General features: G+C 43.8%; 1 non-coding gene across 1 annotated transcript; it reads left to right on the top strand.

The window, feature by feature from the left end:
• Nucleotides 1-253: 253 nt before the first annotated feature.
• Nucleotides 254-325, top strand: trnaw-cca (transfer RNA tryptophan (anticodon CCA)). Its single transcript has one exon. It is a non-coding gene; the product is annotated as a tRNA-Trp (tRNA).
• Nucleotides 326-5,031: the final 4,706 nt, after the last annotated feature.

The following is a 5,031-nucleotide window of genomic DNA, read 5'->3' as shown; positions in this document are numbered from 1 at the left end:
CCCAGTTTATTTCCATGTGATGATTGTGGGGGCTCGGTGTGTGTAATTGGATTTGCTGCAGTCAGCCAGCAGCAGGTGGTGAAAGCGGGCGTGAGACGGTGAGTGACAGGTGAGCGCTGCTTCTGATGCTGTCTGACACCCGGGGGACTCGAGTGGGCGGGGATTATAAAGCCCGTTCATTACTCCAAGGCAGGAGAAATGAAACAGTGTTTGATGAACGTGTATATATACAAACATCGTTGGTTGCAGTGTGGAGCTCGTGGCGCAACGGTACCGTGTCTGACTCCAGATCAGAAGGCTGCGTGTTCAAATCACGTCGAGGTCATCGTTTTTTTGGATAATCCCGTAATTAATATTTTCTTTGCTGTTTCACGATAACCAGACCCTTGCTCTAAAGTCTGTCTCACTGTTTCCCCAGTGTCAGGGAGTGAAGCGCCTGATGCCCTCATGTATTTAATTTTACTATTCACAAATACAGTTATTCGTTCAAAGTCAACCTGCAGGTGGCCACACATAGAATAAACAGAGCCAGAGAGACAGACAGAATCGGGAAACACCGGGAAATCGGCAAGGGATATTGACAAGCAGATGTTTCCGAGACCAGAACCTGTCATCATTGATGAAGAACTGGATCCGGTCCCAAAAACTATCAGCACAGAGCTGGATATACTGGGTTTATAAAGATTGCTGATATTGCCAGCCCACCTGTCCTCTCTTGGCACTTGGTTCTACCCATAGCCCTGAATAAAGAAGGTAATGACCTGGGGAGTGGATTACCTGAAGAAACTGAAGATGAGAACTCTACTTCTCAGATTGCTGGAAAGATGCCATAGTTTTGTGTCTAAAAGCGCTTTGCGATCAGAACATTGCCTGAAGCCCTGTGGTTAATGAAAGGGCTTTTGATGCTTGATTTTCTTACACACCTTGGAATTCAGGAGAACCTGGTTCATGGTTTGCAGGACAAGTTAAACCCCTGGAGCGGAGCCACCAGGCACCTGGCTGCAAGCAGCGACAAAGACGTTCAAAGTGATCAGACCCGGCGAGCTCAGTTGCCAGAGTGTGAGACTCTTAATTTCAATGTTCGTTAGTTCGAACCCCACGTTGGGCGAAAGCATTTTGATAAACTTTACGTTGCTTTCACGGGAAAGCATCATTAATTAACCAATAATCTTCTTTTGCACAATGAAAGAAATGCTAACAGTGGTAGAGTCGATAGTTCAATAATTTGTACCGTTGCCCTTATCTCATTATACACACTGAACTTTAGGAGTCTGGTTTAAAAATGGTCACTGCTGATGACACCAGGAATCTGGGGAGCTTTGGTCAAATTTAACAGGACCGGTTATTTCTACCGTGCACAGAAAATAGAATCAGTAGTGAACATAAAATCCCATTGTGCTGAATTTCAGATTCAACGCAGTCAGCTGAGAAATAAAGTGAAATTAATTTACAGTGAAAAGATTTGGAAGTAAGTGTTACTCGTATTTCTGCCTTTAATTCAAGTTTGTGGCTTCTGACTCCCTTTCACGCCTCTGACTAAGAAAGGAGGGGCTTGACGTTGACCAGACTGCACGGGCCCTGAAATATGTGAGCTCATCCTTTATATTGAGTTGTTTCCCAGTTTTTTTATTGGTGTCAGCTTTAGCTTAGCGGTTACTTCGCTACTACCTGTTTAAATTTAAGCACTGTCTTACCGCGGGCGCTGCCTAGCGTTTGTATTGTCAGTTGCAATCCCCTTTTACATCGAAACACATTGTAACCGTGATTTTAATTTAGCAGTGTGAAATTTTTCTAGGACAACTTTAAACGATTCATAACCGATTCCTTTCAACACTTTGACCCGGGTTCGATTCCCGGTTAGGGAATTAATTTTGATATCACCGTTTTTAATTAATTAATGCGAAGTAATTTTATTAAATTAATAACATGCATCTAATGTGATAAAATAAGAATTGATTTAATAACCATTATTGAACCAATAACTTCCTTTTGCAGAATGAAATACATTAAAATATGCTTACTGAGGGACAGTCGAAATACAGTGAATTATTTTGCTCTTGCATGTGCTGAACTTTTAACCCATATCTCATTTTACACATCGTATTTTAGGAGAATGCTTTCAAATGTTCATTGCTTGTGAGAGCAGGGATCTGGGGCAACTTCTGTTAAATTAAACAGGACCGGCTATTTCACAGAAAAAAATATTCTCTGCCAATGTTTTCAGATCATAGACTGACCGATCTTTCTTAGTGGATGACTTGACATTTGCCCACATTGACCTCCATTAATCACATTTCAGGGGAGATTTAAGAGAGTTGTTCAAAATTATGGGGGAAACAGTTTCCACTGGCATGAGTGTCAGCAGGGCTATGGGGGAAGAGCAGCGGAGTGGGACTATTTGGATAGCTCTTTCAAAGGTACAACATCAATTGTTCATTTTAATCTGCGACTGAGAGATTTTTGTTAACCAAAGGTATTTAGGGATAATTCAAGTCAGTGAGACCCTTCATAATTGTTTCAATCATCATTAATCAACCCACAACATTGTGTTGCTCACTGCAGGAATTAATAACAAGTTTACTGGGTGACAGACAAACTGCGATAACTTATTATAGAATCATAAAATCAGACAGCACAGAAGGAGGCCATTCGCCCCATAGTGCCTGTGCCTCTTTGAAAGAGCAATCCAATTATTCCCACTGCCCTGCTCTTTTCCCAAAGCCGTGCAAGTGTTTCTTTTTCAATTTCCTTCCCCTTTGAAAGTTAATATTGAATCTGCTTCCACCACCATGTCAGGCAGAAAAATATTGACGTTAATATTATCCGAGGCCCATTTCACACAGTAATTTCCATGCTTTGCATGTCATGAATTTGTTCCCTTCTCATTTTATACACTTTATTTTAGCAGTTTGCTCTGCAAACCATGAACTAGATTCTCCTGAATTCCAAGGTGTGTAAGGAAATCTAGCTCACCTGTCAGTCACTGTCTCTGGCCTGCTTTCACCACCTGCTGCCGGTGGACTGCAGAAAATCCAGTTACACACACCGAGCCCCCACAATCATCACATCACAGGGAAATAAACTGGGAAACTGCTCCAAATACACAACTGGTCGAGCAGCTTCTGAACAACAATTCAACTTGCTGCGTATGGACAATATTCAGAACTGTGAACCACGCCGTGTAAAAATAAAAACAGTGTCATAGAATCATAGATTCAACATTAACTTTCAAAAGGGAAATGTAGTTGAAAAAGAAACACTTGCAGGGCTATGGGGAAAGAGCAGGGCAGTGGGACTCATTGAATAGTTCTTTCAAAGAGCCGGCACAGGCACGATGGGGTTTAATGGGTTCCTTCTGTGCTGTCTGATTCTACAAAAATGTTACTAAAGTTTGACTCTCACCTGGAAAACATGTTAGCGTTCCCTTCAGTGTGCAACAAAAAGCAGTGGGTCGATTAAGAGAATTATTAAGTGTCTAACAGACTTGAATTATTTTATTAAACAGTTTTGTAAGAACCAATGGGTCGCGGCGATGAGAGCGCCGAATCCTAACCACTAGACCACCAGGGAACACTTGTACAAACTGCAATATCTCGCAGATCCTTGCTCGCTTACTACCAGCAGATCAAAACCGTATTTTAGCTTTGGTCACCTTACCTGTTGAAGGATATACTTGCCTTAGATGGGGTGTGAGAAGGTTCAGCAGACTGATTCCTGCAATGAGAGGGCTGTCCTATGAGGAGCGATTGAGTAGATTGGGCCTATACTCTCTCGAGTTGAGAAGAACGAGAGGTGATCTCAGTGAATCATACAATCATACAGCTACTTATGCAACTGCCTTTTGAAAACCACGATTGAATCTGCCTCCAGCACCCTTTCAGGCAGTGCATTCCGGATCCTACGATCGATATCTGTAAACCAAGTCTGACAGTGGCACAGTAATTAGTGAGGATAGGAGCAGAAAATTGCAAAGGGACATTGATTGAGTGGGAAAACTGGAGGCATCTGATTCAGAAGATTCGGGGGCGACCTGGAAATTCGAGAGTTTAATGATTTTGAAAGGAACATTTTTGACTTGTGCAGTTTCGGTTAGAGAAATGTTAGTGAGAACAGTGAATTCAATGTCCAATCAGGCACAGAAAGAGAAATAAAGAGAGGAAAATAAATGTTGGATTAAGAGGGGGCAGCGATGAATCGCCATTGCAGTGCTGGTCCCGCCACAAACTGTTCCTCAGCCGCAGACTTCATGATGATCTGGAGACCTGAGCTCACAATCCCACCACGGCAGGTCGTGGAAGGATTAAAATCGGGGATGTGTAAGAGCCCAGAATTGGAGGAGTGCAGAGGTCACAGAGGGTGTAGGGCTGGAGAAGGTTACAGAGATAGAGAGGGGCGAGTCCATGGAGGGATTTCAAAACAAGGAAGAGAATTTGAAAATTGAGTTGTCGGCTGGTTGGGAGCCAATGTAGGTGAGTGAGAGCCGAGGTGATGGGTGAACGGGACATGGTGCGAGTTAGGATACGGGCAGCAGAGGATTGGATGAGATGAAGTTTATGGAGGGAGGGTGATGGGAGGCCTTCCAGGAGTACATTAGAATCGTCAAGTCTAGAGGTGACAAAGGCAAGGATGAGGGTTTCAGCAGCAGATCAGCGGTGGAGTCGGGCGACGTTACAGAGGTGGAAGTAGACCGTCTTGGGCGGAAGCTCATCTCAGTGTCAAATGCAGCACCAAGGTTGCAAGCTGTCTCATTCAGTCTCAGTGGCCAGGGATTGGGATGAAGTCGGTGGCTCGGGAACGGAGTTTGTGTCGGGGACCAGCACTGCAATGGCGATACATCACTGCCCTCTCAAGGCTACTTGCAAACCTCGCCCAGCAGCAATATTGGAAGAACTGGGCAAATTTTACCTCCACCATTCCATTCCAGCCTTTTCTCATCCAAACCTTCAGCTTCGACATTTTCCCGCTGCTGAGCAGCCAATCACACAGCTGCCATCAAAATTACTTTTACAAAAGCTGGGACAAGAGGGTACC

This window comes from Somniosus microcephalus, unplaced genomic scaffold (genome assembly GCF_052327205.1).
Source record: "Somniosus microcephalus isolate GS21.2 unplaced genomic scaffold, FLI_Smic_1.0 unresolved_chr4, whole genome shotgun sequence".
Taxonomy (NCBI): domain Eukaryota; kingdom Metazoa; phylum Chordata; class Chondrichthyes; order Squaliformes; family Somniosidae; genus Somniosus; species Somniosus microcephalus.
Note: the sequence above shows the minus strand (reverse complement) of the source record. Positions and strands in the feature narration are given on the sequence as shown.